This window comes from Choloepus didactylus, chromosome 9, assembly GCF_015220235.1.
Source record: "Choloepus didactylus isolate mChoDid1 chromosome 9, mChoDid1.pri, whole genome shotgun sequence".
In the NCBI taxonomy this organism is placed as follows: Eukaryota; Metazoa; Chordata; class Mammalia; order Pilosa; family Megalonychidae; genus Choloepus; species Choloepus didactylus.
In genome coordinates this window covers 103,352,207-103,374,045 of record NC_051315.1, presented here as the reverse complement: position 1 = coordinate 103,374,045, position 21,839 = coordinate 103,352,207, and the positions used below count along the sequence as shown (strand labels likewise).

At 35.6% G+C, this 21,839-nt stretch overlaps 1 pseudogene; it reads left to right on the top strand.

Moving 5' to 3' along the window:
* The first annotated feature begins 10,943 nt into the window (after window positions 1-10,943).
* LOC119544870 lies at window positions 10,944-11,753 on the top strand (annotated as a pseudogene).
* Window positions 11,754-21,839: the final 10,086 nt, after the last annotated feature.

Genomic DNA, 21,839 nt, shown 5'->3' with positions numbered 1-21,839 from the left:
GAAGTAGATTCTGTTCTACCCACCATTCTCAATGTATGTGCATTCAAAATGTATGTTTCCACCAAATAAAATATTTGTCACTGTTTTTTATGGTTGCCAACAAGGAAATTAAGTGATGAATGCACTTTTGCAAATGGTAAGGTTCTACTCTATATATACATATAGACACATAAGCAAAAACAACTACAAAAAGGTTACTGAGTAATCTGTTAGCAAATGTTTCAAACATTTTAAAATTGCATTCATACATATTTAGAAAAGGAAAATTAAGGAAAGATCATAACATAGGAGGAGTATGAAGCAAGTTTAAACTATTTTTAAAGTATAAATACTACAAGACGTTTTCAAGTCTTAATTCACATTGCTGTGGATGTGAACAAATTTGTAAATAGTATCTTTTGTTTTTTAATAGTTTCATTCACACACCATACTTCCCCTTCTAAGTAAACAATTAAATGTTCCTGGTATATTTACATAGCTATGCATTCACCACCACAGTCTATATCAAGACATTTCAATTTCTTCTACAAAGAAAGAGGAAGAGGAGAAAGAAGAAAACAGGAAAAAAGAAAAAGAAAAAAAATGATGACAAAAAAGAAAAAGGAAAATAAAAATTAAATTAAATGAAAAGGTGAGACAACACCAGCGTCAAGATTCCCATACCCCCCTCCCCAAATTCCCCTCTTTTAGACATTTAGCTTTGGTATATTGCCTTTGTTACAAATAATGAAAACATATTACAATGTTACTGTTAACTAGTTTGCATTGATTGTATTTTTCCCCAGTACCATCCCATTTTCAATACCTTGCAAAATTGACATTCCTTTATTTTCCTTCATGTAAAAACACTCTTATGTTTGTACATTTAATCACAATCATTGACCACTCTGAGTTTCACTAAGTTGTATAGTCCCAGTCTTTATCATCTTTCCTTCTGGTGTCATATATACCCATAACCTTACTCATCTTTGTTCAGCGTACTTACAGTATTGTGCTACTATCACATGCTATTGTGCTATCCATTTCTGGATCTATACAATCAATCTTCTTGAACATTCTATACTCCTTCAGCATCAAATGCCTGATCTCTACCCTCTTTCTATCTCCTGATATATCTTCATTTCTACAATCTTCTCCAAACCTCTCTCTCCTGTCTTTTCCTGTCTATAACACTCCCTTTAGTATTTCTTGTAGAGGAGGTCTCCTGTTCACGAACTCTCTCAGTGTCTATCTGTATATATTTTAAACTCTCCCTCATTTTTGAAGGACAGTTTTGCCAGACATAGGATTATTAGTTGGCAATTTTTTGTCTTTCAATATCTTGAGTATATCATACCACTGGCTTCATGGTTTCTGCTGAGAGATCCACACTTAGTCTTAACGAGCTTCCCTTGTATGTGATGGATTGCTTTTCTCTTGTTGCTTTCAGAATTCTCTTTGTCTTTGACATTTGAAAATCTAATTATTAAGTGTCTTGAAACAGGTCTATTTGGGTCAATTCTGTTTGGGGTATGCTGCGCTACTTGGACCTGTAATTTTATGTCTTTCATAAGAGTTGGGAAATTTTCATTGATTATTTCCTCTATTATTCTTTCTGTCCCTTTTGCCTTCTCTTCTCTTTCTGGGACACCTATAACATGTATATTCATGTGCTTCATGTTGTCATTAAGTTCCCTGAGACCCTGTTCATATTTTTTCATTCTACTCCCTATCCATTCTTTTGTGTGTAGGATTTCAGATGTGCTATCCTCTAGTTCCCTGATCCTTTCTTCTGCCTCTTCAAGTCTTCTGTTGTGTGCCTCCATTGTATTTTTCACCTCTTCTATTGTGTCTTTCATTTGCATAAGTTCTGCCATTTGCTTTTTTAAGCTTAGAAATTCTTCCTTATGGTCATCCAGTGTCTTCTTTAGAGTCTTCATTACTTTTGTCACATTTCTTTTCAACTTGTTGATTTGATTTACAAGATTTGATTGAACATTTTTAATTAGTTGCTTTCACTCCTGAATCTCAGTTGAGGTGTTAGTTTGTTCCTTTGACTGGGCCATATCTTTGTGTTTCCTGGTGTGACTTGTGATTTTTCACTCTCTAGGCATCCGGTTTTCTTGATTAGTTTATTTTGAAGGTTGTGTTCTCTCTTTTGCCTAGGGTTTTCTTGTTGGTTATCTTTGATCTCTATCTTTTCTTTTTTTCTTTTACTGGCCAGTTGTCAGATTGGCTCCGTCCCCCAGTCTTCCCTCAAAATCAGGCACCCACCATGGCCTGACACAGGAATGGGAGGTAGGCACTGGGCACCCCAGCAAATTCACTGTGTATGGTAATACAAATCTGCTGGCTTCTAGTGGTGCTCTGTTTTCTGCTGGCCAGCAAGACCTGGGTTTGTTTCAGAGCTGTGCTTTAACAATTTGGCCTTCCATATTTCTCAGCCAAAACAGGGCCAGGTTTCCATAAAGTACAGGTAGATCAGTTGCTGTGGTCTTAAGAAATGGTCTGCAGCATCATTTTAAGTTAATTCCCTTGCACCTTCTGGACTGTCCAGCAGATGGCACTGTTTGGTAACTTAATCCTACTCAGACGCTGTTTGCCTCAGAGCACAGGCTGCATCTACACAAGTGAGCTGAAACTGTGGGATTCCTATGACCTCACTTTGCTGGTCAAAATCTGGCTTGATGTGGGGCTCCACCTGTGGCAAATTACTCCTTCAGCTGACCCAGTACTTAGCTGTCCCCCAGGCGAGGAAATATCTACTGGTTGCTGCGTCCCTCAAGGGTGGGGGAAGGGCTTTCAGACCCAGGGTTGGAAACAGAGTCTCTGTCCACATTTTCTCAATCTCTTTGTCCCTCACTGACCTGGGCCTTGAATTGCATCCTCCCTCCCCATCTGTCTCCTGGGTCTTTAAACAGTGGTGGTATGTCTCACTGCTACAATAGATTTTATAGTCTGTGTCCCTGGTGGGAAGGGTCTTGTCTGCTGATTCTGTGCTTTTCCCACACTGAGACCAAGTGAAGGGGAGGGGAGAGGACAGGCTGATCTGGGATGGAAGATTCCTACCTGATATTTCTTTTCTGTCTCAATTCAGCATTTGCAGGGTCATTCTCCAGTCCATATCATCCTCCAGAGTTTTGAACAATTCAGAATTGTCTTTTAGTCACTGAATCTCTGGAAAGAACTTTCCAGTAGCTATTTATGTTGCCATGTTGATGATGTCACTCTGACAATAGTATTTTTGAATATGTTAAGGCAAGTCAAGGTATGGACTCATTTATGAATAGGATCTTCCAAGATCTTATTTAGGTGTAGCCAAGCTTAAGAGGGTGGGTAAATCATAAGACTGGAGGCCTTATTAGGAAAGGAAATTCAAATGCAGTCAGAGAAGTCAGATGTCAGAGAGAGTCACAGGAGGAGAACAAGGACATCTCCATGTGATGGAGGACTGCCAGCTCCAGAATGCTACCAACCAGAGGGAGAGCATGGCCTTGTGGACATCTTGATTTTGGATTTCTAACCTCTAACTGTAAGCCAATGAATTCTTATTATTTAAACAAAAATAAATAAATAAAAACATTTGGTTGTGAGAAAAAAAAAATAAGCCATGGCCCAGACTCTGGCAATACATTCCTAAGTGGACTAAATATTGCATTCTTTCTATTAGGGTTTTATCTAAAATTATGCTTTCCCCAGAATTTTTAGAGAATCCCTTACTTGTGTTGTGGAGAGAGAGGGGAATTTTTAATTACCTGGCTTCTTTGTAGATATTTTTTTTCCAATAATACAGTATATGTTACTATAAGTGAGCACACAGCCAGCAACTAAGATGTTGAATATTGCTAAGTAATATGGGGTTGGACCTGCCAAAATTCTGAGGATTAGTAAATAGGACCAATATTGTCCTATTCTGTCCCAAATCAATGATTTGCTTAATTCATCATTACTGGTTCTTTTCAGGCATACAAAATGTCTCTATACTGTGTTTTTAGTTTAGGAAAGCAAGCTTTGCCTTTAAAATTAGGCTTATTCACCAATCAAACACACTGAACCAGCAATATAGACTCATTACACCATATCTGTGGTTTGTAAGTAGGGAGGGTTTGATCATTTACACTAAAAAAAGAGAGATTGGAATGTTTCTTTTTGGTAATGAAATATAACTTTTTATTAAAGAATGCAAATATAAATAATACTAACCAATGAAACATTGTTTTATAGAAAGACTTCTTTATGAAATAAATATCTAGATGTATTTCTTGATAATTACTTTAAAGGTAAAAAAGACCTAAGATATTTTTCTTTCAAAACACTTTATGAATCTCAGTTTAAGGTTAAAGAATGTCCTTTCCAGAAGCCTATTCTCATCCATTTGCTTTCCTTAGCATTGGAGGGTCCAAGAATTTTTTAACTTCTCTCTGTCACAGCCACAAACTGTCTTTCAGTGTGTCCATGTTGATTAAGGAAAAAGAAATGGTTGGCTTTTGTAATCCACTTCTGTTTAGAACTTCTATCTCCTTCCATGCATGCAGTAGTAGGGTAAGAGAAAACTCTACACCTTACCTCATATCTTTCACTTGGTCACAGTTATCCAGTGAATGTGCTTTCACATGTAGCAATGCTGACTTTGCTTTTTTTTTTTAATTTTTTCACTTTTCTTTCCAAGTAGTTATTTGACTCCTTTGCCAGAGCTAGATATAACTTAATTGATACATGTCTGTTTGCATTTTTAATGCAATTTTATTGAGATCTATTCACATACCATATAATCCAGCCAAATAATAAAATCAATGGCTCACAGTATCATCATATAGTTGCATTTATCACCACAATAAACTTTTGAACATTTTCATTATTCCAAAATAAAGAAAAATAATAAAAATAAAACAGAAAACCCAAAACATCCCATACCCCCTTTTCACCTATTATTTATATATATTTTTTGTCTTTTTTTAAATTACTCATCTGTCCATACACTGGATAAAGGAAGGGTCAGTCACAGGTTTTCAAAATCACATAGTTACCTGATAAAAGCTATATAATTATACAATCATCATTAAGAATCAAGTTTACTGGATTACTGTTCAATAGATTCAGGTATTTCCTTCTAACTATTCAATACACTAAAAACTAAAAAGGAATATCTGTATAATGGATAAGAATAACCTCCAGAATGACCTCTCACCTCTATTTGAAATTGCTGAGCCACTGAAACTTTGTTTCATTTCTTTTCCTCCATTTGGTCAAAAAGGCATTCTTAATCCCATGATGCCAGGGTGAAGCTCATCCCTGGGAGTCATGTCCCTTGTATTGGGTGGAGGGTAGTGAGTTTATTTGCAGAGTTGACTGAGAGAGAGAGGCCACATCTGAGCAACAAAAGAGGTTCTCTGAGGGTGATCCTTAGGCAACTTATAAATAGGCTTAGCTTCTCTTTTGCAGGAATAAATTTCATAAGGGCAAGCCCAAGATCAAGGGAGTCCCTAATGCTTGCAAGAATAGCAGGAATTCCCCAGGTGGAGAAGTTTAATATTTCCACATTTTCCCTCAGTCCTTCATGGAGACTTTGCAAATACTTTTTTATTTTCTACCCCAAATACTCAGGGATGTATCAGGGTATTATATTAACCTGTTCAGAATAACAAGATCTCATTCCCTATTCTAGGTTCCATGTAATTATATTGTTTAAATAAATTGACCATACAGGCTAAATTAGATAGTGTGCTAACAGAATATAAATTTTGTACCAAATAAGCATCTCTTAAATAACAGTTAAAACCCAGGAATAGATGTGACTGCTTAAAGAGTTTACAATCTAGGAACCTTTACAAAAAGCTTTATTGAACAGTCTGTACTCTTGCATTGTTGATTGCCCAGTCTTTGCCCACATTCTATTCATTGACAACCTATGCCCTTGGATCCAATTCTTAGCATTTGCTCTTTGTAATTAGTTAATATTAGTGAGACCTTACAATATTTGTCCTTTTGTTTCTAGCTTATTTCACTCAACCTACTGTCCTCAAGGTCCATTCATCTAGTTGCTTGCTTCGCAAATTCATTCCTTCTTGCAGCCACTCAATATTCCATTGTATGTATACACCACCATTCACCCTTCCATTCACTTGGCAATGCACCCTCAGGCCACCTCCATCCATTGCAAATTGTGAACAGTGCTGCCATAAACACCAGTGTGCAAATGTGTATTTGTGTTCCAGCTTTTAGTTCTTCCAAATATATACCAAATAATGAAGTTGCAGAACCATATGGCAACTCTATACTTAGCCTCCTGTGGAACCACCACACCACCCTCCAGAGGGGCTGCACCATTATACTTCGCTACCAACAGTGAATAGTTTTATCTCTCTCTCCCTATCTTCTCCAGCACTTGTATCTTTCTGTATATTTTTTAAACAGTTTTATTCACAGACCACACAATCCATCCAAAGTGAACAATCAATAGCTCCCAGTAAAATCACATAGTTATGCAATCACTACCACAAGTTATATGAGATCATTTCCATTTCTTCCACAAAGAAAGAAGAGGAAAAAAATAAAAGAATAAAGGATAAAAAAATAAGAAAAGGGAAACTAAAACAAGAATCCTACATTCCTCCCTTATATTCCCCTCTTATTGACCTTTAGCTTTGTTATATTGCCTTTGTTATATAATTAATGGAAGAATATTAGCATGTTTCTGTTAACTATAGACCCTAGTTTGCATTGATTGTATTTTTGTTTGCATTTTGAGAATAACTTAAAGTAGCCACCATAAAACATCGTAGAAGATTTTCTAAAGCATCAATATTCCCTAAATAGATCATAATATTGTGAGAACAATTTAAACAAGATTTTTATATAGAAATAGTGCTCATCAGGTACAACAAAATGCTAATCCTTATCAGGCATCGGTGAGATACCTGTGTTGAGCCAACCACATTCAATTCAGGAATCAGGCCCTCTCTTAGCTGGTGGCAGCAGCCTCCAATTTATAGCAAGGATAGATCATTAAATTCTGCTAATTAGTGGGATATTTTATTCCCTCTTATCAAATTTGAAATATAATTGATAAATCCCTTAACTTTGAGATGTCACATCAATTTATTCTCCATGTCTCAATAGCAATCTTTCTATGTTCTTAACATAGTTATTCCAAGATTGTAGATCAAGCAATTGATACATACTTACAGGGTGCCAAAATTTTGTGAGTTATTGTGCTGGAATTTACGGAGGACACAAAAATAGATAAAATCCTTTTTGTCACCAAGTTATTTCAATATTAGTTGGATAACTGGGAACTAAATAAATAAAATATTTTTAAATGCCATAAAATAGAATAATATGTCAAATGAGTAGTTTGAATCACTTTTAAGCAATAGCCATTATATTGCTCTTGAGACTATCGCACACTGGGATCACATTGGCTGCCCAAAGCCTTCACTATAGTTAGTGGTAGAAATAAGAATATTCTTATTTCCTTCTAAAGTGAAAACTACAAAACAGCCTGATTTCTAGTGACAGAGAGCATTTTCGTTTTGATATGGCATTATGAAAGACTGGCTTTTAAATTATTCATGGAAATATTTCTTAGAGCATTTTTATAACCAATTATTACTTTCCACATTAGGCTGTCATTTTTATTCGTGAATATTCTACTGACTATGGTATAGAAACATTTTTAAAAGTTTAATCTGCTAACCCAACTAACCTACAAATTGTAGAGTTACCTATACATCAGAGACCAGGAAGCAAGAGAGTTAAGATCTGGAAAAGAATTTAAAAAAAAAAAAATTAATCAAACTCTGCCTGGATGTTCATCACTCAGGTTTTTTTGTGTTTGTGCCTTAAAAACAAACAAAAAAAAATAACTTTTCATGCAGGTTATTTAATTGATGATGGATGTGTGACCCTGTATACATTTCAGTCCCTTGTGATCCTTAGCTCCACAAATGTCTTAGATCAAGGAAACAGCTCATATATAGGAAAGGGAGGCACTGACAAGCTCTATTATCAGTTTCATCTCTAGTATGTGTCATATCACAGTTCCTTCTTCAACCTCCTTTTAAATTTGATTAAACAATGAGCAAATATGTTGCTGCTGTGCAAGGGTGACACATTCATTAATCACAATACAATTTACAATTATGAGTTATGTTTGTTTATTATACTAAAATAATAGCAGCTATATGAATAACTCATATGAGAATTTATATTTTATTAAGAGAATTCAATATTGCATTAAACTCTAAACTACAGAGAGGATTTAAATTGATTGGAGAAAGATATTTTTTGCTATAATAGAAGGTGTCACATGTCAACTATTGTCATGAAATGGTCAAAAGAAAATGAATAAAGCACTGATTCTATTGTGAAGATGCCTGTAAGTAAACACAGAAAAAAAAAAATCCTGCCTTTTCTCTGTGTAGTGTCTTAATTTTGGTTATAAAAGCTGTTGTTTAAAGAGTACATTAATGCTTAGGGTTATTAAAGAAATACATTTTATGGGATGCATACAAAGATAAAAGTAATGACAAGCGTATAACTTCCAACTCATGCTGATAGTTAGGAATTTTCTCATTCTCACAAATCCTTATTTCTTATAGAAAACAAGCTGACTTGGGGTAAAGGGTCTTGGAGAGAGAGGGTGGTAGCTATTCCTGGGAGTTTACAAAGTATGAGGCTCTATTGATGTCTCTTATTCTCTTGGAGCGTATTTCCAACAGCTGCCAAAGCTCAGCACTAACTCAGAGGCCGAAGTAGGTAGATGGAGGGAGGTTACATGGGGATTACTGCATTATGGCAAGAAGACAGATCTAGATTCAAGTCATGGCTCTACCACTACTGGCTTTGTGGCTCTGGTTAGAAAACAAACTTTTGAGTTTCAGTTTTCTCACCTGTAAAATGAATAGAGTAGTATCTGCTATCAAGTTATAGTGATAAAATGCATCTAAATATCTGGTAAATCATAGATGTTCAAGTGATTGTAGCTAGCATTCTTTGAAATATTTGAAAAGCCTACTGTTTTAGTTTGCTAAGCTGCTCAAGCTATGAAATGCATTGGCTTCAACTATGAGAATTCATTAGCTTGCAAGTTTTGAGTTTTGAAGCCATGAAAATCTAGGCATCATCAAGATGATACCTTCTTCCTGAAAACCAGCTGCCAGTGATCCTTGGCTCCTCTGCCACATGGCAAGACACATGGTGGCATCTGCTGGTCTCTCCCTTCTCTTCCAGTTTTCATTGCTTTCAGCTTCTTGCTCCCATGGATTTCTCTTTCTTTTCTGAATTTCATTCTCTTATGAAGGACTCCAGTAAGAGGATTAAGACCCACCCTGAATGAGGTGGGTCACACGTTAATATAAATATTATCACCAAAAGATCCTACTTACAATGGGCCCGTACCCACAGGAATGGAGTAACTTTAAGAACATGATTTCTGTGGTACATACAGTTCCAAACCACTACACCTACCTTGTGGCAGGCCCTCTGGCTGGAGATAGTGATGAACACATCAGAATGACTTAGGGTGACCAACTGTCCCAATTTACCCAGGACTTTGGGGAAAGAACTGCATCCCTATAATCCCTTATCCTGGGCAAACCATATAGTTTGTAATCCTATCAGAATATTCAGCCTGGCAGACTATCTCTAGATGCCAGCAAAGTTCTGACCATATCATGACTACACCAAAGGTTTTTTTAAAAATGGGAAAAGAGAAAGGACAATTATTATCCATTGTCTTGGGTATTATTATTCATTGTCTTGGGTTGAAGTGAGTATGAAAATTAAGGGATTCTAAAGGGGCTGGGGGGGGGGGTGGTGTCAAGAACTGGATGATAGAGGTTGCCAGGGAAATGAGGAGAATAAACAGCTGACAGAGCCGAGTGAGATTCCTTGAAGCTGTAAAATTTTCTTGAGGAAACCTTCGATAGGATGTTTGTGACCCATCTGTAGACATCCAATGGAGGAGGAAAGTATAAAAGAAGCCAAGCATGTGTGTATATGACCATACCTTTGGGAAAGGAGCTAAGGATAAGGCATAGAACATTCTTTACTGAGATTCTCAATGTATCTGTGGACAAAGCCTGACCAGATCACAGACTTGAAGAATCACAGTGCTGGATAATGCCAGTGCCTCTGTCTGATAGCCACGGAAACGAAAACTGTAGTCATTACCCTCAGCCTCTACTTCCTTAGCCACTGCCACAAATGCAAGTCCCTCTGTTTCCCCTTCCTCACCTGGAGTCTTATCCTAATACTGCTTCAAGTTTTCTTCCTCCAGTGCTTCCTCCCTCTCTTGCCCTTACCTACAGAGGCCTCTAATTATTGTGGAATTCTGTAAGTTCTCATTCATCAGTATTTCTCTTGCTCATCCTCTCTCCCTATTCCACTGCAGCTGCTCTAATTCAGGCCTGTGTCACTGCTCTCCTGAGATACTACAGCCTGTCTCTCTGCCCCTGTCCACCTCCTTTCTAATGTGGCTTTTGAAGCTGGAAAAGCTGGCAGCCTTCAAACATACCGGAGGCAGTGGCTTAAAATGAAAATCTGATCATTTAAGTTCCCCACTTTAAAATCATTCAGTTGCTCTCTTGTGTGTTCAGGACTAAGCTTAAAGTTCTTAGTTTGCCTTACAAAGCCCTTTCCACCATACTAGCTTCATGTTTCCCAAAATGTGCACCAGAAAGCACCATTGCTGTAAGTGTTGTATTAAAACAACAGCTTTTTTAATATGAATTGGTATTGAATAAAGCTTAAACTCATATATTTATAAAACTTGTAGTAAGACACTATCTTTATGAATCTCCACAGGAGGGATATAATTTACCTTAGATATCAAAATTAATTGATTCTGTTCTCTGGTCCCAAGTGTATATGTCACCGTAATGAGAGGCGAGCTTCTCTGGTGCACTAACTCTGCTGCTCTGGAGGATTCCCATGTGGATTGATAAGGTACCTCTGAAGAAACCATGACCAGGTGGGCACAAGCCACTACCACACATAACAAGAGACCCTTGTCTGCAACATTATGGGAGGACATGAAGAAGGGGTCCTTTGAGGTTACAAGCCGAAGCCTACCAAAGGATAAACAGCTTGGAGTCAATAGGCTGGCCCATAAAAATGAGGCACCCCAGAGAAAACATAAAAAGAGCAAAAAGAAAAAGGAATATTTAAATGAAGATGTGAATGGATTCATGGAATACCGAAGACAGAACTCACAGATGGCTCAAAATGAGGAGATGATAGCAACAGACAGCCAGGAACTAAGGGAAGCAATTGCAATTGCTTTTAAAAAAAGACAATTGATGGGAAGAAAGAAGATTAAAAATACAAGCAGCAGAGAAAAATGCAATGGTATGCTTCCATTGTAGAAAACCTGGCCATGGGATTGCAGGTTGCCCGGCTGCCTTTGAGAATCAAGATATGGGCACTGTAATATGTTACCAGTGTGGTTACACAGAGCATGAAATAACCAAGTGCAAGGCTAAAGTAGACCCAGCTCTTGGTGAATTTTCTTTTGCAAAATGTTTTGTTTGTGGGGAAATGGGGAACTTGCCCAGATCTTGTCCTAATAAGGACCCTATGCTGCTGGCGGTTGCTGCAGACTTTGTGGCTCAGTGGAACGTTTTAAGAAAGATTGCCCTGAGAGTCAGAATTCAGATCAAATGGTCACAGTTCGATGCTGGGCAAAGGGAATGAGTGCAGACTGTGAAGAAATTTTGGATGCTCCTAAACCACAGAAATCCAAAACAAAGATACCTGAAGTTGTTAATTTTTGATAAGAGTAGTCATATGGTTATTACCTCATTGCTACATTCTGAACTGGACCTACTTCCCAAGAAGGAGCTGAGCCCCCTCAAAAACACTTCCTGAGTTTTATCCTTTAAGGAATACTTCTACCACTGTTTGGAGAAAATCACTGAAGAAAAGTATAAGATGTTTAAATTGGATCCTCTAAGAGAACATATTTTAACAGACAGAACTTAGGTATAACTAGTGATTATATATCTGATTGTAACAATCAACTTGTCTTAAAAATAAATAAAATTATGCATTATGCATTAATGTCAGCCACCCCTAAACAAAGGGTAACTGTTTTAGTTTGGAAATGAACTTTGCTATGTTGTTTTCTTGTTTCAAAGCATCATTTTATTATTACAATAGAAACTTATTTATAAATTGGCACAAAATTTGCTGTATTTCAAAAATCTTGGAAAAACTCATTTGCTAAAAAAAAATTAATTGATTCTGGAAACATGTTTTGTAGTGATTCTGGAAAGAATAATTGTTCCTCAAAATGTATTTTGAGGAATGTTGCTTGAACCTCACCTCCCACCATCTTACTAGTCTCTACCCAATGCGTGTGGAATTTCTGGAACCCACCACACTCTTGATTCCCTCCATCTTTGAATGTGCTGTTTCTTCTTCTAAAATGTTCTGCTTTCAACCTTATTCCTACCTAATTTATACTCCAACTTCAAGACTCAGTTCAAATATACTCTTTTAGGTTCCAGCTATCTGATTTAGATGTCTTTCCTTCATTTCCAGAACACCCACTTCATTCTACCTAACACTACATTTCACAGAGAGGACAGGTACCCTCTTATTTACCTTTGTACCCTAACTGATTGGTTCACTGTCTAATTCATAGTGGATGTTTGCTAATTGATGAATAAATGGGATATTGAACTTACTGGAGAAGAAATCATTAAACTAAAATTTATTGAGGAAAATTGGACTATCTGCTATAGCAGCTCCCTGTTTGAAAAAATAAGAAGAAACAAAGCAGTCTTGTTGGAGTACTCTAAGTGCAGAGAAATGAACTGGATGACCGCTTGGGTCTTCTACTAGCCTTTGGAGTCTGTAAAGTTCTGGGAGAATAATACATAGTTCTATGAGTTTGTTGTAGCCCTTTCAAATGAATTTATTATTCTTTATTTAAATAATGCATGACTCACTCTTTCAGCTGAATATCAGTAGGAAAAACAAATCTGATCTCAGGTTTCCTAAAATCTCCAATTTAGAGATGTGATTAAAAGCACTTAGACAAAAATTGCTGGGGATTTCTCCCACTCTTTTAATTGTCACTTGCATGGTCTGTCTTTCTTAGGTTTATTTTAACTTTCTAAATCCCCTTATAGAGCATCTAAGTTATCTTTTCTTGACATGTTTAGTGAAAACATTTGTATCTACAGAGAAAATTTGCTGTTTTTATAACCACCTTTTTCCCTCTTTCAGATATTTTTTTTTCCCTCATTCTTTATGACTTCTTTTTTCACTAATTCACCTGCCAGGGATTTTGGCAGCTGAAATATGTGATTAGTGCCATTTTATATCTCAATCAATGGATTTAAATTTAGTCACAGTGGTTCTAGTCAAAGTGCTGATTTGTCAAAATATTTTGGTCTTCAGTAAAAGCTACCCACACATACTTTTATGAAAACAATTCTTTCATAAAAGGTTCTATGATATCTCTCCTTTCTTAGTAATTCTTGATAGTCACCTAGAGCTGATAGGTCATTTCATTCTCTGTATTTGGGGTATATATAGTAAAATTTCCATGCATACTAGTACTTAAGATTCAATAAAAAAGCTAACCCTCTTACCTCCTGGAAAGAAACTGTACGCCCTTCCTTCCTCCACTTCTTATTCACTGTTCAACACACTCCAGAATGGTTTCCACCCCCCACATTATGAGAACATTAAAAAAAAAAATGTTTTGATAGACTTCATGACATTTCTCAGCATTGATTGAAAGGTAGAGAAAGATAAAGTAGTTCAAATTCTGGTGAGGAAAAGAAGTATCTTGAAAAAGTGGGACAATCACCAATAATGAAAAAGAGATTATCTAAATACTAACCACTTTACCTATGTTTTATAATTTTCTTGGCCCCGAGCACACAAAGTAGATTGTCACTCTTTCTGGAGGGAATTGTTATTAGAATTCCAGCAAAACTAGAAATTTCTTAATCTAATTTGTCATAGAGACAGTGCATTATAAAACATATTGTTTGGAAATGACATTTTTTAGTCTAAGTGCTGATTTTTGTGTGAAGTTGATACTTGAAAAGTTAACACATTTTAAAAATTATTGATGTGCTATTATGAAAATAGCCTCTTAGAGCTGAATTTACAGCATAAATTTCTTGAGGGAAGGGCTATATTCCATATTTGTGTATCTATTGTGCCTACCTTACAGCTAGGCACATTTAATATTTATTAAGCACTTCAAGTGGAATTTGAAGTGTACAATTGAGGCAAATTACTGCATAATTAATTAAATGTAGATATTAATCCCTCCCTTCAAAATCCACTTGTTGGCCTTCTTAATTGTTGTTTCAGGGAAGATTCTGTTTAAGAGAATAGAATTACCTTACATGGAGCATTTGCCAGAAACAGGTTAAGCAAAAGAGGGAGAAGAGCTATTCTACATAGATCAAACTATGATAAAATAAAGCAAAGAGATGGAAACTCTAAGAAAGAATCAAAAGCTAATCCTAGAAATAAAAAAAAATCCTAACAGAAATGATGAAAGCCTTTGATGGCTCATCAACTAACTGGACACAGTCAGAGAGAGAATCAGTGAGCTTGAAGATATGTAGTAGAAACTCCCCAAATAAAACACAAAGAAAAATTCAATATTTTTTTTTTAATGGAACAGAACATCCAAGAACTGTGTGAAATTTTCAAAAGGTATAACACATGCATAATTGAAATTAAAGAAGCAGATGAAAGAGAGAAAGGAACAAGAAATGTTTGAAATAATTAAAGCGAAGAATTTACCAAAATTAATGTCCAACACCAAACCACACTCCAGGAAGTTCAGGGAACAAAAAGCAAGGTAAATATCAACTAAATTCAGACCTAAGTGTAGCATATTCAAACTGCAGAAAACAAAAGACAGAGAGAAAATTTTGAAACAAAACAAACAAAAAATGACAACACCTTATCAATATAGGGATCAGGATAAGAATTAAGGCAAACTTATCAAAAATGATGCAAGCAAGGAATGAAATAAGTAAGGATTAAAAAAATTCCACCAAGCTAGCATTCAATATCCAGCAAAATCATCCTTCAAGGGTGAAGCAGAAATAAAGACTTTCTCAGAAAAACAAAAACCAAGATAATACATTGCCATTAAAATTTTCCTTCAAGAAATGTTAAATGAAGTTGCTCAGTGAGAAGAAAAATAATGTAAGTCATATAGGATGGGAGCTTGGATCTACATATACGCATGCACAAAGGAAAGAGCTTAAGAGAAATAATAAATGTAGGAAAAATTAAGTCTCTTATTTTGTTTTTTATCTAAAAGATAACTTTTTGTTTAAAGTAATAATAGTGAAAATGTATTGAATGATAATGAATTTATGGGTGAAAGCAATGTCGTAAGGGATATGAGGGAAGAATTGGGCATACCCTGTAGTAAGATATTTGCCCTATATGTAAAGTAGTATAGTATTATTTGACGGTGGATAGAGATTAGTTAAAAATGTATATTGCAAAAGCTAAAGCAACAAATAAAAAGGCACAAAACAAGTATAATCAATTTGTTAAAAGAGAAGAAAAAAAAAAGGAATCATATAAAATGATCAGTTAAAACCAGACAAGGAAGACAAAGAGAGGAAAAAAAGAAATGAAGAACAAATGCAACAAATAGAAAATCACTACAAACATGGTATATTTTAACCAACTAATACATAATCATTTAAAATATATGAATGGTCTAAATATATCAATTAAAAGACAGAAATTGACAGTTGATATAAAAACAAGATCCAATTACATGTTATCTAGAAGAAACCCATATTAAAAACAGAGAATCAGATAGGTTAAAAGTAAAAGGATAGAGAAAAATATACCATGATAACATCAATCAAAAGAAGCTAGAGTCACAATATTAATTTCAAACAGAGTGGACATAAGAAAAAATAAAATTATCAGGGATAAAAGGACCATTACATAATGAAAAGGATTAATTCCCCAAGAAGACAGAACAACCTAAAATATGTGTTTACTTCAGAACAAAGTATCAAAAAATTTAAGACAAATACTGATAGAATTGAAAGGAGAAAAATACAAACTCCACTATTATAGTTGGGGAGTTGAACACTTCTCAATTAGTAACTGAAAGATCAAGCAGACAGAAATTCAGTAAAGATATAGTTGAACCGAGCAGCACTATTAAGTAACTTGACTTAATTTACATTTATGCAATTCTCCATCCAGCAACAGCAGAAAACATATTCTTCTGAAGATCACAAGGAACATTCATCAAGACAGACCACATCCTGGGCCATAAAACACATTTTAACACATTTGAAAGAGTAGAAATTGAGCAAAGTTGTTCTCAGGCCACAGTGGAATTAAACTAGAAATCAATAACAGAAAGCTGGTAAATCCCCAAAGATTTGGAAATTAACAACAAACTTCTAAATGACACAAGTCACAGAAAAATTCTCAGGAGAAATTTAAAAATATTTTTAATGCAATGAAAATGAAAACATGAAATATCAAAATTTTGGACAGAAATGAAAGTAATGCAAAGAGAGATATTTATACCATTAAATGCATATATACCTAAAATCAATAATCTAGCTCCCACTTTAAGAAACCAAAGAAATAAGAGCAATTTAAGTCTAAAGAAAGAACAAGAAAAGAAATAATAAAAATTAAAACAGAACTCAATAAAATTGAAAACAGGAAATCAATAGAGAAAGTCAATGAAACCAAAAGCTGGTTCACTGAAAAGTTCAATAAAATTGATAAACCCCTAGCCAAGCTAATCAAAATAACAGAACAAAGACAAAAATTACCAATATCATAAATGATTTACACATCATCCCTAATGATCCCTCAGACATTAAAAAGATAATAAAGAAATATTATAAAAAATTCCATGCCCACAAAATGATGACTTAGATGACATGGACCAATTTCCTAAAAGACAAAATCTGTCAAAGCACACAAAAAGATAAATATATAGTATCAAAAGGCCTATGCCTATTAAAGAAATTGAAACAATAATTAATAACTTTCCAAAAATAAAAGAGTGCAAAAAGCCATAGGGCTTCACTGGTGAATTCTACCAAACATTTAAGGAAGAAATGATATCCAATACTTCTCAATCTTCCAGAAAATATAAGCATAGGAAACACTTCCTAAATCATTTTATGATGCCAACATTAACTAATATGAAACCAGAAAAAGACATTAAAAGAAAGAAAACCTACAGACCAAGAGTACTTCATGAACATAGATGCAAAATCCTCAACAAGATATTAGCAAATCCAATCCAATGATGTATAAAAAGAATTATACACCACAACCAAGTGGGGTTTGCCCCAGGTATGTATGGCTTGTTCATAGTTGGGAAATCAATCACTGTAAATCACCACTCTACCACATCAACAGAATAAAGAAGAAAAACCACACTATTATATTAATTGATGCAAAAAAGCATTTGACAAAATCCAATACCCATTTGTGTTAAAAACTCCCAACAAACTTGCAATGGAAAGGAACTTCTTCAACTTGATAAAGAATGACAACATAAAAGCTACAGCTAACATCATACTTAATGGTGAGAAACTGGACACCTTCCCACAAGATCCAAATCAAAGAAATGGTATCCACTCCACCACTCCCATTCAACATCGCACAGGAAGTCCTGGCTAGTGCAGTAAGACAAGAAAAGGAAATAAATGATATAAAGATTGGAAAGAAAGAAAAAGATTATCTTTGTTTGCGGATGTCATAATTTTCTATGTAGAAAATCCCAAAAATCCACCAAAAAAAAATTTGTAATGAATAAGCCATAGTAGCAAGTTTACAAGGTATAAGTTTAATAAACAAAATTCAATTGCTTTTTTAGATACCAGCAATGAACAGTTGAAATATGAAGTTTAAAAAAGAGAAATATCATTTACAATAGCACCAAAAGAGTAATACATAGATATAAATCTAACTAAGTTTGTATAGGATTTATATGCAGACAAGTACAAAACTCCAATGAAGGAAATTTTAAAATTGTGTAGAAATGGAAATATATTCTGTGATCATGTATTTGAAGACATTGTTGTTCATATGTCGGTCTTCCCAACTTGATCATTATATTCAATGCAATCCCAATCAAAATCCCGGCAAGCTATTTTGTAGGTATTAAAAAACTGATTCTAGAGTGTACGTGGAAAGGCAAAAGATCCAAAATACAACATGATAATGAAGAAGAACAATGCGATTGACTCAAAGAGCAAAGAATTTATAAAGCTCCAGTTATCAAAATAACATAGTATTGGCAAAGAATAGATATATAGGTCAGTGGAACAGAAGAGAGAGCCCCAAAACTGATCCATACAAATATAGTCTACTGATCTTTGATAAAGGAGCAAAGGCAATTGAATGGAGAAATGAGAATCTTTTCAACAAATGATGCTAGAGCAACTGGATGGCCCTATGCTACATAAATAAATAGATAGATAAATAACCTAAACACACAAACCTTATACTTTCCACATAAATTAACTCAAAAATTGATCATATATACTTAAATGTAAAATGAAAAACTAGAAAATTTCTAGAAGTAATCATAGAATATCTTGGTGGCCCAGGGTTTGGTGATATGTTTTGAGATACACCAATAGCATAATCTATGAAAGAAGAAAATGACTGCTGGCTTTTTAAAAATTAAAAACCTCTGTCCTACACAAGACATTATTAAAAGAATAAAAAGTCCACAAACTGAGAAAAAGTATTTACAAAGCATGTGTTTGATAAAAGACTTCTGTCCAGTAGGTGCAAAGAACTTTTAAAAGTCAGCAATAGAGGTGGGGCAAAGTGGCAGAGTGGTGAGGTCTAGGTTTTAGTTACTCCTCCAGGGCAGTTGGTAGAAAGCCAGGAACTGCCTGGACTGGACACTGCAGAGGAAATTGAGATTGGGCAAACTCCATACAACACCCACGAATGTGTGGAACAGCTGAGACCAGTGAAATCTATAAGTTCTTATGGCCAAGGGGCCCACACCCCTCCCTGCCAGACACAATCCCAAGGGAGGAGGGGCCATCAGTGCTGGGAACCAGGAGGGAGAAGGAAAGCTGCAACCATAGATAAACTGAGAGCAGACACTGGAAAATCTGGGAGCAGTCAGCCCAGTGTAGAGGAGATAGGGCTAGCAAAACAGCAAAAAAATAGAAAACCAAATAAAAACAGAGACTTTTTGGAGTCAGATGAACATAATACAGAGAAGGGCAGGGCTCAAAGAGAATCAGGCACATGCAAATCAAGGGAGGGAGAGCCCTTGTCTAAAAAGTCAGCTTCTCTGCTTTCTTGACTGCTCCTTAATTGCCCTCAACTCCTGGTTGCTTAACATTTCAATAGCCCATTAGATCTGCAAAGACTGTAAAGAGTCCATACTGGGCCCTTTTTTTTTTTAATTTTTTTTTCTCTTTTTCTAAAACAATTACTCTAAGAAGCCCACTACAGAAAGTTTCAAAGACTTGCAATTTGGGCCCAGGCAAGAGCAGAGCTAAGATAGCTCTGAGAGACAAAGCAATAAGTCTGGTGGTAGAGAAAGTTTGCTAAACACCATAACTTCCCAGCTCTTTTGGGAGCTCAGATCCCAGGGTTTGGAATTTGTTAACTAGTTTCAGTCAGCCACACCCTGGACTGGGTTAGGGTCACCTGGAGAACTAAAGGATCCCTGCCTCTTTACACTGGTGGGGGAACTGTGGGCTGGCAAGTGCCACCTGCTGGACAGCATAGGAGCAGCACAGAGTTTAAAGCCTTAGCAGGAGGGTCTCACTTTCAAGGAAACTCCTGAGACCTGGGCCTCTCTGGAGTAGGAAAACCTGACTGGGGCTGACAATATCTGAAGAGATCACCACACAAAAAGGCTACATAGAGGTAGGACAAGAAGCAGAAAGACAAGAGGTGAAAAACTCTGATCAACTAAACAAAATCTAAGTTAGAGGTCTAGAATAAGCTGAACTAAACACCAAAGGTTAGAGAACAAAGCCAACCAACAAGAGGAAAATCCTGGGTAAAAGAGTGAAAACAAACTCCAGAGTAAACTAATCTAGAAAGCCAGATGCCAAGACAGCTTACGATAACGAGCCATACTAGGAAACACAAAACATATGGATCAGCCAAAGGAACAAACTAATAGCTCAACTGAGATACAGGAGTTGAAGCAATTATTGCTAAATCAACTCAATGAACTGAAGGAAGAACTAATTGGAGATGTTCAAACAAATCTAAATCAATTCAAAAATCAAGTCAATGAACTGAGGGAAGACATACCAAAAGAGATGAAGGATATAAGAAACATACTGGTTGACCATAAGGAAGAATTCATAAACTTGAAAAAACAAATGACAGAACTTATGGGAATGAAGGGCATAATGGAGGAGATAAAAAAGACAATGGAAGGATACAACAGTAGATTTGAACAGGCAGAAGAAAGGATCAGTGAATTGGAAGACCAGACACATGAATTCACACACATGAAAGAAAAGATGGTGAAAAGAATGGAAAAATATGAGCAGAGTCTTAGGGAGCTGAGTGACAACATGAAATGCACAAACGTACATGTCATGGGTGTCCCAGAGGGAGAAGAGAGGGGGAAAGGGGCAGAAAAAATAATAAAAGAAATAATCACTGAAAATTTCCCAACTCTTATGAAAGACAGAAAATTAAAGATTCAAGAAGTACAGTGCACCCCAAACAGAATAGACCCCAATAGACATACTCCAAGACACTTACTGATCAGATTGTCCAATGTCAAAGACAAAAAGAGAATTCTGAAAGCAGCAAGAGAAAAGCACTCCATCATATACAAGGGAAGGTCAATAAGACTATGTACAGATTTCTCCACAGAAACCATGGAGGCAAGAAGACAGAGGTATGATATATTTAACACACTGAAAGAGAAGAACTGCCAACCAAGAATTCTATATGCAGCAAAACTGTCCTTCAAAAATGAGGGAGAGATTAAAATATTTTCAGACAAACAGATACTGAGAGAGTTTGTGAATATGAGATCAGTGCTACTGGAAATACTAAAAGGAGTGCTACAGGTGATAGGAAAAGACAGGAGAAAGAGATTTGGAGAAAAGTGTAGAAATGAAGATTATCAGGAAGGGTAAAAAGAGAGAGAGGAAAAAATAAGACATGACATATAAAATCCAAAAGACAAAATGATAGAAGAAAGTACTGCCCTTACAGTAATAACACTAAATGTTAATGGATTAAACTCCCCAATAAAAAGACACAGACTGGCAGAATGAATTAAAAAACTGGACCCATCTATGTGCTGTCTACAAGAAACTCACCTTAGACACAACGACAAAAATAGGCTGAAAGTGAAATGTTGAAAAAAGATATTTCATGTAAACAGCAACCAGAAAAAAAGCAAGAGTAGCTATATTAATATCAGACAAAGTTGATTTCAAAAGTAAAACAATTAAAAGAGACAAAGGAGGACACTATATATTAATGAAAGTGTCAATTTATCAAGAAAACATAACAATCATAAACATTAATGCACCAAGCCAGAGTTCCCCAAAATTCATGAGGCAGACACTGAGAACACTAAAAGAAGTAGATAACTGCACAATAATATTTGGAGACTTCAATACACCACTCTCATCAATGGATAGAACATCTAGAGAGAGGATCAACAAGGAAACAAAGATGTTGAATTGTATGATAAATGAACTAGACGACAGATTTTTTTTTTTAAATATTCAGGGAACTTTATTTTTTTAAAGGACAAATCAAATAAGATACATTTTTCATTTACCCAAACATGCATAATCCATTCTTAATATAAAATGTACTCAATTGGTAAATTACACATGAAATACAAAGGG